We start from the raw sequence: 11,659 nt of genomic DNA, 5'->3' as shown, positions 1-11,659 counted from the left end.
TTGCTTGGTCTGGGACATTAGAGGAAGGTCTTTCGAAATCTCACACCTAAACTTCACAGACCTATTCCATCATTTGCCATTGCACTACATCTGTCACTCTGTAACCTTCCAGGGAAGTTGAGTTTCAATATTTATTAATTTACAAAATGTTCAATCATTTTGGTTCATTTTGATTTCTCTTCAGTGAGCAAATGAGGGTGTGAGCCAAAATCTTTTGTCTCTATCACAGCTGCATATTAATAGGTGAGCAGGCATTTTGTCACGTTGCACCCCTCTGGCAGAGACAAAACCACTCCTTGAATATGAGAGGCTGAGGCAGAACATGGGCACTGGACTGCCCTGCAGCAGCAGGACAGATGTGCTTCCCATGGTGTTCAGAAGATCTTTTCCTGGATCTCTGGAGACTGTAGTTGCAGAAACACAGCCACTTGGGAATTCAGGCAGCTGGTAAACAAGGAATGCTGGAGCTCCAAGTCTCTGAAGTGACCGGACCCTTCTGAAGGCTGTTGTGAGGAAGAGGACATTTGCCGGAGCAGGAATTGGACTCCAGTGAGCCTGGTTCTGCCACCTCTGATGGCTCTTTTCTTTGTCTTCCCAGGTCATAAAACACTTGTGCTTGAGCTAGTTCCAGCATGACTGGCATGAGAATACCTGCCAGGAGGATGGAAGGCCTGTGCTGTGCATAACTTCCAACCCAGCCTTTTGCAGGGAACCAGCTCTCAGTTGGTGAAGGTCACTGGATCAGGGCTTCCTCTCCTTAGCAGAAGAATGTGGCTGCTTTTCCTGTTTTCCTGGCCAAATTAGGTGTGTTTGGCTGTGTACTGAGTGGCAGTAGCAATCATCTCATCAGGCTTCAGACACTTGCTGGGGGGTCCCGTTTGGGTTTTCTTGGCTGAGTAGTGTGGGACAGGAGCTGGTGAATTCTGTCTCCACTGGCCTCCTGAGGGTCCTGGTGCCTCTGGCTGGTTTTACCTGCTCCCACATGAATATTGCCAAATTCAGGGCAGAGGCACAGGAGAGCAGCAGCAATTTTATTCCTTAAGGGCCGCTTGTAAAGATAACAAGCTAAAAACTGGTTTACTCAGGCAGGCTTTTGTTCTGCTGGTATCAAAACAAACCCATTTTAATAATTACAACATTTTCCCTATATTGCTTTCTGTGCGATTTTTCACAGACCACACAGCAGAACCACCTGCCTGCTATTGCAATATGTTCCAAATACAGCAGAGCATCTGAGTCGTACGTAACAATGCTGATGCTGAGCAGCTGTTCTGTTTCCACCTAGAAGAGCTCCATGTTGCTGTGATTACCTTGACTGTAGGACATGGGTTCTTTTACTTGTTGCAAGTGAAAAAGTAGTGATTCATAGAGTAACATTATTGCCACGGAAGTGTTACCTGTCCTGAAGGAGCAACAGGCTGTCTGTGTGGACACGTGTGTCAGCACACTGGGACTACAGTCCAAGCACCTGGCACTGTACAGGTACAAGTCCTTGTAACAGAGAAGATCCTTTGTCCTTCAGGCCATTAGTGAGGAATTCGTTTCTGCTTTCAAATCTGATACTGGTGACTAACAATTGCTCCAGCAACTGATCCAGTTAAGGGAGCAGTTGTTCAGTGTGTTTAGAGGAGGCTAATGCAGTGCTACTGATAAATCTTTACTGCTCTGTTATGTTAATGCCAAAAGAAAGAGGTGTTTGGTTTTCTTAAAACAAAAACAAACCAACCACTTGCTTTTGGGGTAAGCCCCTCGAAAGTGCCCTGTACTCTTTTCAGTTCTTTCTACTGAATAATTTCAGCATAAGGCCCTTGTAAAATTTTCTCTTAAATGGATTTAGTCCAAACCTCTTGTTAGTAAAGAACAAGTTTTAGACAGAAGATCTTTCTTTCTTTTTTTAATATGGATAAGGTCCTTTTACAAGCTCTAGCCAAAGAGCATCTTGTTAGTTGAAGCCACTGCTTGTATGGGAAGTGAAACTGCTTCTGGGAGAGTGCAAGCAGTTCTCCGTGTTCTGCCCCCACCATACAGCCCAGCCAAGACCTGCCTGTTCCCCTGTCACCTAGGGGACACCCTCTCTGTGTCCGAGTCTCGGACCGGGGAGGAATAACTGGCATCAGGCAAACCACACCCAGGAACGAAACAGAGCAGTGCAAGCAGAGCATTTGGGCAGCTGCCGGGGCAAGGGATGCCAAGCTAATGTCTTTGATTTCCTACCTGGTCATTTCTTCCCACACCAGAACGGAGCTGGGCAGAGGCAGAGGTGGTGCTGCTGGCTCTCAAATATATTCAAATAAGTGCTATAGGCTGGTGGCGATCCAGACCTCTGTTTCAGGGTAGCTGCCAGCTGATGAGCAGCCTTCCTGTTTCCAGCAGAGCCTGGCTGTGCCCAGGAGGGCTGCACACAGCCTTTCTGTCTGTTCCCCCCAGCCAGAAGAGCAGCAGTCACACCATGTGCTTTCATGACAGCTCTTGGAGCCAGGGGTCCTGGTGCCCTTCCTCGGGGCACCCAGGAAGGGGTCTGCTGGGGAGCCCAAACCTTGTCAGCAAGCAGAGGACTGAGCTCAGGGATGTTGTGGGCCACAGGGGCTTCTGTCCTTCTGATGGTCCTGCTCCTGCTCCCCTGCAGCAGACCAGGAACTTCCATTCCACAAGAGCATTCTAAGGACTCCTCAGCCTCCCCTCATCCCATGCCACTAGGTGTGGGGATTGGAGCAGCGTATTTCTTTCTGCCCACAAGCCACAGACGCAGCCTCCCATTGCTGCCCAGGCTGGCACTGCTTGGCATCCCAGCACCATGGTGATCTGCAGACACACAGGTTACCCACTGACATGACTCGCATGCTGTGGGCACACAAGGTGGGAACTGCTATTCTTCGTGTGCCACATCAGTGTACAAAGCAGCAACTCAGGTTTAATCCCCCTGGGGAGCTGCCATAGGAGCTGCCTGTTGGGACCATGGCATTGCTATTAGACCCAGGTGATTAGGGAGCACAGCAGGTCTGCTCCAGTATTCAGGGAGCATGTGTTCCCTTGGGAAGCGAGTGGTGCTGGGCCTGGGTGTGAGCCATGGTTTGGGTAGAGGCTGAAGCCAGAAGTCTGGCTCTGGGAACTGCTGGCTCCTGGTCCTGTCCTGAGCAGAGCATGGGTTAGTGACCAGGGCAGGAGCCTGAGGAGACACCATGCAGCAGTGTGGGAGCAGGACAGGACTCTGTGTACTGTGTCCTGCAGCTGCTGTCCTTTCCCTCCTCTTGGAGAGGCTCCGTCGTGGTGCTCCCACCTGGTGAGTACACAGCACAGAGCCATGGCAGCAGCAGCAGCAGCGAAGTGCTGTGGTAGTACCCTTGGAGTGCAGCAGCTCTCCTCAGAATGGCAGGGACAGCCACCGCTCCATGAATAGCAAACCAAGTGACCTAATTCAGCGTGTGCAGCTCTCATGGGCAGCCCTCAGCTGCTCCATGGCCACCACGCTGTGGCTGACTCATCACTTCCAGAGTGGCAGAGATTGGAGCTCTCAGACCCTAAGGATTTTGCTGGTCTGTTATTAATTTTAAATTGATTAAAATGAATTTTTAAAATACCAGGAGACACTTGCCCAAAGAAACGGTTATTAAAAAAAAAGAAGGAAATAGTTGGTCTGTGGGAGTTAACTGTGTGCTTAACAACTGCTGGCTCCTGCAGCTGGGAACACCCGTTGCAGCTTGGAGGAGTCCTATGTCAGCTGTTCTGTCCTGGCAGATTAGCAAGAACAGGATTAATCCGTCATTATTATAAAAAAGTGAGAACTAGAAACTGTCCTTGCTTATACCCAATGCAACCCCCTGGTGTCCTTTTCCATGGCAGGGTGGTATTACAATCTCAGCTACATGATTTTGTCCAGAACTCAAGATCTCCTGGGGAAGTGCTTCCCTGCAGGAGCATCCCATTCTCTCCAGCATCTCCCAGTGCCTGACAAAGCTCCTCACATGGTCCCGAGACTCCCTGGGGTGGCCTGTGGGCTGTCTGTACCAGGAACAAGTTGTGGGTCCCCTGCTCAGCCTCCCAGGGAGGGTGCCATAGCCGGGGTGGGCAGGACAGATGGGTGGAGGATCCTTTTTACTACTGTCAGAGGGCAGTTCTAAATAAGCTTCTCCCCTGGGCTGTTCTCACTGCTGTGCCTGCCCCTGCTGTGCCAGGAGGAACTACCTTACCCTGTGGAGCAGGGGGATTGTTGTCTCCAAAGACTTCCATCTGCTGCAGTGTAACTGCACAAGTCAGGCTTATGTGGAGAGATGAAGCTTTTCCCTTCTGCGTCTCCCCTTTCCCACTGGTGGGGCAATGGGTGCAGCAGCCAACCAGCAGCCCAGGACTGCCCAGAGACCCGCCCAAGCCACTGCCACTAGGGATCCTTCTGTACCGTGGTGGGCTTCAGAGTTGTAGGAACCCCTTTCTTGGAGGCTACAGAAACAAGGTCAGAGCTCTATCCACATAGGGATTTCTCCCTGAGAGTTCATCCTGGGGCCATCACCCCTCAGCATTCTTCACACCGCTCTGGAGGGGTATGGGGCTGCATGGTCAGGATGCCACACAAGGTCTGGCCCCAGCATGTTGGTAGGGATGGTTCCATCTGTTCCAATGAAAGTCAGGGCAAGCTCAGGCAGCATAAACAGATAATTGATATAGCTTTTTGTCCAGTAAATAAACACCAACAAATTAAAAATTAAAAAAAATAGGCAGGTGGAAGGCTCTGTGGTACTTCAGAGAAGACAGAGCAGAAAGCTGAGAGGAGTAAAGGAACAGAATATGAAATCCACCTGGAGACAATGAAGCAGCAGACGTTGTCTGTCATCCTCTTTTATGTCTGTCTAAAGAAAGAGACTTGTTATTGCAGTGAAACCGGAAAATGAAAATTAAAAAGCAAAACAATACTGAACAATAGAAAACTTCTGCAAAAACAATTTGACACTTCCTATTGATTGAAGTATTGAAGTAATGGAGCAGCAAGTTCTACCAACTTGCATAAAAGCACCTTTGGTCTGCTTTAAAAATCCTTGTAAAAGATACAGTGATGTCACTCCTGTGCTGTTCACCTGTCTCTTCTCACCTGTAGATGTCAAAAGCTGAAGTGCTCTAACTTCATGTGCCAAAGCAGAACCTATTTCTCCTGCCTCTGCCCTGCACGCAGCAGTCATCCTTGCCCATGGTGCTGTACAGCAGGTGTTGCTGTGGGAGAGCTTAGCTGCTGGAAGACAAGAGAGTTCCTGCTCACCTCCTCAAGCATCAAGTTGTGTCAGCTGGGGTGACTGGAGAAGCCCATCTCCTTCCCATATCCTCTGAGACCAGGTAGGATGCATTCCTTCTTAGGGCTTGATGTCCCACCATTGGCAGCAGAGCTTTGTCCTGGGTGGTTCTCACTTGCTGTGATGTGCTCCCTTTGGTTTTACCTCGGGACGTGGGAAGGATGACAAAGGAGCAGTTTGTGTTGTGTGGCATGTAGATAGATGTTCTATCACAGAATGGCTTATGTGGAGGTTTTAACGTGTTTCAATTTCTTTCCAACCAAGAACTAATTTTTCAAATTAGTAAATGATACGAACAAAATCCTTTTTGTGCTCAGACAGAAGTAGATTTAGTGTTTTACTCAAATTAGAAAATTATGAAGTCAGGTAGGAGGAACACTGGGTTACAGAATGTTCTTGCTTCATTCATTTTGCCAGTTATAGTTTTAGTTTTAATTATTTATGACACTCCATAATGTACTAGTTAATTTACAGTAGCATATTTTGGTATGGTAATAAAATTAGTGACATGAGGGTTACTTCAACATTCGCTGTTTACCATTTGCTGAGTAATATACACATTACTTATGCATATATTAGAATGGCTTTAAAGTATATGTAGCCTCAGCTGGAGGGTTAAGGTGTTTTAGACATGCTTGTTCTTCATATAGTTAAAAATAGTGTTGTCTAAGACCTGATGCTAGTACACGAAATCAGTGCCTATTCATGGAAGGAAGGTTCTGGCAATGTGAAATTCTTTCAGTTTTTGTAGGGCCAGGCCTCATCCAGCAGACATTAAAGAGCATTTTAGTCTTTTAAGGGCAATATTCTTATATAAGGTTATTTTATTCCTATTTTTTTTAGATGAAAGTGTCCAACAAGCCTGCCTTCTCAATCCTGTACAAGCTGCTGCAGAATCTGTTTAAGCACTACTGCTGTTTATGAGAACACAGGTGTAGGGGGAGAAAAAGTGCTGTAAAGTGAAAAGTTTCATGTTCTTGTGCACGATAGATGACTTTGAGAAAACAAAATGCTGTCAAGTTCACATGGCAAGCAGACTTGAAAATAAAGCAAATATTTTTTCACACTTTTTAAAGTTTTATCACTCAGCTGTGCTATTTCTAGTAGTTGTAGACATAACATTTTGCAGAAAGAAATTTGACAGATCTATTCAGCTGGCAGTACTGAGTTTCCCTGTACTGATACCACATCTTGCCAACAATCCTATCCTCGGGTGGGAATTGTGTTCGGTTACCTACAAGACAACTGGCTGCCTTCATTATGCATTTCCATTTTTTTGAGCCAGAGATAAGACATGCCCAACTATACCAGGAATTAAAACAACCCAACACGTCTATTCTTGTTGGGTGAAAATGCTGCTCATGGTCTTAGGGCAAAGCAATTGTATTCTCAGTATTGTCACAGGTTCTGCTTTTTAGTGGTAATAGCTGTCAAGCATCAAAAAACCCACAACAAACAAACCAAACCAAACAAAACCCAACTAAGGATGTTCTGCCTAGCAAGTGTCTTACCTTACTCCCTATTTTGCTTGTTTTAGCCCCAGGCTAAGGGTACTGCTTCTGAAACAGGAGTGATTCACACACTCAAGCCCTACCCACAGCCAAACTGAGGGTTTCCTTTTCCTGCTCACCCATAATCTGTGCCTCCTTTCTGTCCCTGGAACAGAACCTGAGGTGCCCTGCCCTAGGAATCAAGCCCCTCACCCCTGAAAGCGCAGTGCCCATCATGGGCATGGCGCTTCCTCAAGAGAACTTGAGAGAGACCCAATATGCATTTGCTTAACTTTCCACAGAATCGATGTCCAAGGTAACATTTGGCCCATGGTGTTATATGACACCAGCTTGCAAATAATTCTGCTTCTAAGCATAAAGGCTCGGGGAAATAAAAAATTTTCCTGTTAAGGAGAAATCTGCAACACTTATTTGAGTAAACCCTTCAACATAAACTTAGGCAGGACTTGGTCAATCCAAGTTGGGAGATGCAGAGTCTTTCAGTGGCTGTTGTTTTCTACATTTCTTGTGTGTGTATATTGCAGAAGGGCAGAAAAATCACTGAAGGAATTACTTTTTTTTTTTTTTTTTTTTTTTTTTTTTTTTTGCTTTTAGTTTGCTTCTAAGGAGCTTGAAAGTAAGGAAATCTCACCAGGAGGAACACCCACATGCAGGTACCAAATGCCTGCACGCACCTACATTCAATTGATGCAAAGAAGCTGAATTTAAAATGTGCTACAGAACAAAGCAGGGCCAGCTGGAGGATTTCCTGCTGGAGAAAGGAAAAGCCTGAGGAGGCAGTGGGTCGGAATGCTGAGCAGTGACACATTCCTGATGGCTGTAAATAGTGCATCTGGGAGGAGGGGAATGGGAATATCTTGATTTGGTTATTTGGTTTAGTGAACTTTTCCAGTTAATGCTTTTTTCATCTAGCATTCAAAATGTTTGTGGGTTTTATATTTCTTTATGTCTATTAAAAATATGTACATATACATATATATATATATATTTATGTATTTGGGGTGAGGTTCAGTAATTATTCATTATAAGAGGCTCCAGAACTACTGTGTGTCTGTCTCTTGAGCACAACAGAGCAACAGAAGATACAGAAAACGGTGTCTGGGTGGTTCTGAGCAAGGTGCCTCATGGCTGTGCAAGCGGTGTCAGTGTTTGACTTGAGCAAGGCTTTGGTTGTCGAGCGCTGGTGCCGCACCGTGGCTGCTGCTGCCAGGAGCGGGACATGGGGCCGTGGCTGCCCACGGCCTCTCTCTGCTAAGCTGGGAGTGGGTGCTGGGGCTGTGGCCGCTTCCTGGTGCCTGGGAGGGAGAGGGGGCCTTGGGGAAACCACCATGGCCATTCCAGTAAACGGGCTGGCACAGGCAGAGGCAGCTGCAAAGGCAGCTCCAAAGGCAGCAGCCCCAGGTGCCACTGCCAGCAGGCACGTGTGTGGCACAGTGCTGCCACTTCTCTTTTTATCCCGGCCTTGCCTTGTCCTCCCATGCCGGCACTAGAGGCAGGGGATGACTGACCGGAGCGTCACGGGGAGCCAGACCCCTGGCATCTGCCCCATGCAGCTCCCATGTTCTGTCGCTGCTGGCTTTCCTGCAGTGGTGACGATGGCAGGTGACACTTGCTCCATGAAACACCTTGCGGATTTGACTGTTTCACAGACTTTTAAAGTTGCTAGTATTTCATTTACCAGGGACTAATAAAAAAAAAGCTTGTTTGAGTCAAGTAAAAATGCATTTAATTCAGTACTTCTCTTACAGTTTCAATCTCACCATACCTCTAATTTTAACTGTAGGCTGAATCATTTCCATCCTACTGCTTTAAAATCAGGCTAGTTCTGCTATGTTTGGGAAGTACAATGCTTTTTCTCTCTCTCAGTCAGATCTGTCCTGCCAAGCTTCTATCACTCGGTGCTCTTGGATGTAAAAATAACATACAGCCAAGGATGATTTGCAGTTAGTTTTATTACTGTAAGCAAAATTGAAACATAAAGGATGCCAGCATACATTATGCATATTGATTGATAAAAATAAATTAAATGGGAAGTATTAGTTTCAGTGAAATATTTAACCTTGTTCTGACATAATTCTTCAAGGCAGAGTTTGCGTTGTGTGTGCAGTACAGTCATTCCACAGGACTTCTCTCTGGGTTTTGTTCCTCTGTGGCTTGCTGGTTCCTCATCTGCCAAACCCTCTGCTGAGGCTGCAGTGGTTAATGTTTGTCTAATTAAAGCACTGTCTTATTCCCTGTTCTTAAAACTACCTGATTTGTTTTTCACAAGTCCAAATGCTTCCATTTGAGATGGACTCTTGGCATGACAAATACAGGTGGAATAGTTGTAGCCTGGCAGTGCTATAAACCATGGAGACAGCTGTGAGGTGAAGCCCTGAAGCAGGCCCAAACACTGTATCTGTAACACCCTTGTACTTGTGGGGAGAGAGAGCAGAAATACAAGGGAAACACCATGGTATGCGTGTGATCGTAGCACATCAGATATATTGCACCCCTGGGTCCATGGCTTAGGATAAGCATGGCAAGACTAAAAATACGCTTAACGTGGCACGAATCCAAGATTGAGCAAACTTGGTCTGTTTATGTACAAGATCTAGTTGTGAATCTGGGTTGATCTAATTTTGCATTCAGAGTTTGGCTTCTTCACATGAATTTGAATTGTAAAGTAGTGGCTGATATTTATTTTTACTTTGAGTTAATTTGAATCTGCATCTTGGCAACAACTTTGGTCTTTGGACAGTACAGGCTGTAATAGAAGTGTATAGAAATACATTACACCAACTGATGTAGAGTTGTTTCACCTCTCAGTATGGAGAAAGTCCCAGTGCCGCCATTCCACCTGGAAGCAGAGCCATCCTGCCCTGCCACAAAACCGTCTTGTCCTGCCATGGGGCCATGCTGACAGAGAGAGGGTGTTGGAAGCAGTGAGAGGAGCCCTGGGTCTCCACTGTGCAACGGCAATGTTCCTCCCAGGCTGGCACATGTTCCACTTGCTAATGTTATGTGTGGATTGTGGCCCATAACATCCTTCCTTGTGAAGCTTTGCTTTATTTCCACTATCAAAAAGGCAGGACAGATCTCTGCTCGCTCTCAAGTGTGACTCAATTTGCACAACCCCTCCAGTTTGCCAGGCTAGTGCTGGAGAGACTCAGCAATAGTCCCTGCTTATGGAGACAGGCCAGCAGTTGTCAGCCATGTTAGTGGGAACAACTGATGTTTAACATAAGATAACTTGGTTTTAGTTGGCTTTGCCTGTCTATTTTCTGCCTTTGAGTAATTTCAACCCCAGTTTACCGGTCTGCTAGGTCAAAGTAAAGCACCTTTCAGTCAGCTGTTTGCCCTGATGCTCAGCCTGACATCAGCAGGACCAACGGCAGTGATCTGTGGTGATTATTTGTGCTTCCAGAGGCTGTGGGATCTGCCCAAAGATCAGCCCCATGGGACTGAGCACTGGACAAATGCATAGCAGGCAAGTGGGCAGCAGGAGATGTCTGTGCATGGGTGGTTTGTTCACTGACTGAGTGCAAGGCTGCGCTGATCTGACTTGTCCTGCAGCAGCTGCATCATCTGGTTGTGCCTTTCCGTCATGAACAAGTAGGTGTTGGCCACCAAAACAGGCTGTGCTTCATTGCCAGCTCCCTAAAAGCTGCCACCTGAAAAGCTGGTTTTGTATCTGTAGCCATAGACTTATCTGCTGTTTAAAAAAAAATGTGTACAAATGGATCCCCACCCAGCTAGGCAGACACAAGTGTCCATGTTCATTTGTCTCCTGTCCTAGTGACTGCTGCCCTATTGCATCCCATATTGTGCACGGAGCTTTCCAGCTCTTGCAAACAGATGGTGATGGAACATAGAGCAGCACTGACTAATGTCACTTGTCAGGTGCTTCTAAAGGACAAGGTGGGGCTGAGTGTTTGGAATATACTTAAGATTATATATTCACCTGATTTCCTCCATGACTTCAGCTCAAAAGTAGAAATGGTCTTAGTAGAAGACCCTCTTCCTGTATTGAAGATAAATTTGTTAAGAAAAATGTAGACTAAAATAAAGGAACACTTAAAAATATCAAAAAGCAAACAAAGGTGGATTCAGTGAATAGTGTATGTCAGAGCAGGGCTTCAAGTAGGTGGTCCATTTGTGCACTACTTACTTACCCAAATTTGGCTTCTAGGTAATTAAACTGACTATTTTTGCTAGTGTACTTTAGAGTTTGAAAGCTGTAAGCTTTTGAAAGCAAATTCACCATTTGCAATGTAACTAAAAATGCAGGCATTGGTTGGAATGAAGGTAATATTTGGTTGAGGAAACATTTTCTGTTCTCAGGCTGATTTAGGGTGTTTTTAGGGTATTTGATTGCTGCTTAGATGTGCAGTATGCACATTTCTAACAAGTTACTAACAAGTTAAATTCATCAGAGTCCTGAGACCAGATTTCTTTTCTTACCAGTCTCTTCCAGTGTCTAGTTCAGCAGAGAATGGGGCCCAACCTCTTGCTTCAATAAAGAAATTGCTGGTACTTAAGGTTTTTGGTAGTATCACTTTCACTTCTCTTATCATGTGAAACCGAGGCCAAGACCCAAATCTTTGGAGTCAGAACATTAGTGTTTGGTGTCTCAAATGAAAGGATGAGAGAGCAGAACCAGACAGGAAGATGTCTCAGTGCCCACGGGAGAGAGGCTCAGAGGTGGGTTTAGGTGGCCACAGCTTAACCAAGCTTGTAATGAACCAAAGGTATTTGAACAGCATGTAACACTTCTGTTGATTTTAGCTTTACCTAAATGAACTGAAAAATAATTTTTGAAAACTTCAAGCAGTTTTTGAGGAATTCATAGACTGGATTAACTTGTGTCTTTATTGAACATAGAGTATAATT

General features: G+C 45.8%; 1 long non-coding RNA gene across 5 annotated transcripts in view; it reads left to right on the top strand.

Moving 5' to 3' along the window:
* The first annotated feature begins 7 nt into the window (after positions 1 to 7).
* Positions 8 to 11,659, top strand: part of LOC108446783 — a 47,598-nt gene continuing 35,946 nt past the window's right edge. For 3 of the 5 annotated variants that reach the window (XR_001862083.1, XR_001862086.1, XR_001862082.1), the window contains exons 1-2: positions 8 to 5,319; positions 7,382 to 7,440. This is a non-coding gene — a long non-coding RNA (uncharacterized LOC108446783). The remainder of the gene's footprint in view (positions 5,320 to 7,381; positions 7,441 to 11,659) is intronic. The other 2 variants (XR_001862085.1, XR_001862084.1) reach the window with 1 other exon arrangement.

This window comes from Corvus brachyrhynchos, unplaced genomic scaffold, assembly GCF_000691975.1.
Source record: "Corvus brachyrhynchos isolate BGI_N302 unplaced genomic scaffold, ASM69197v1 scaffold544, whole genome shotgun sequence".
Classification (NCBI taxonomy): domain Eukaryota; kingdom Metazoa; phylum Chordata; class Aves; order Passeriformes; family Corvidae; genus Corvus; species Corvus brachyrhynchos.
Note: the sequence above shows the minus strand (reverse complement) of the source record. Positions and strands in the feature narration are given on the sequence as shown.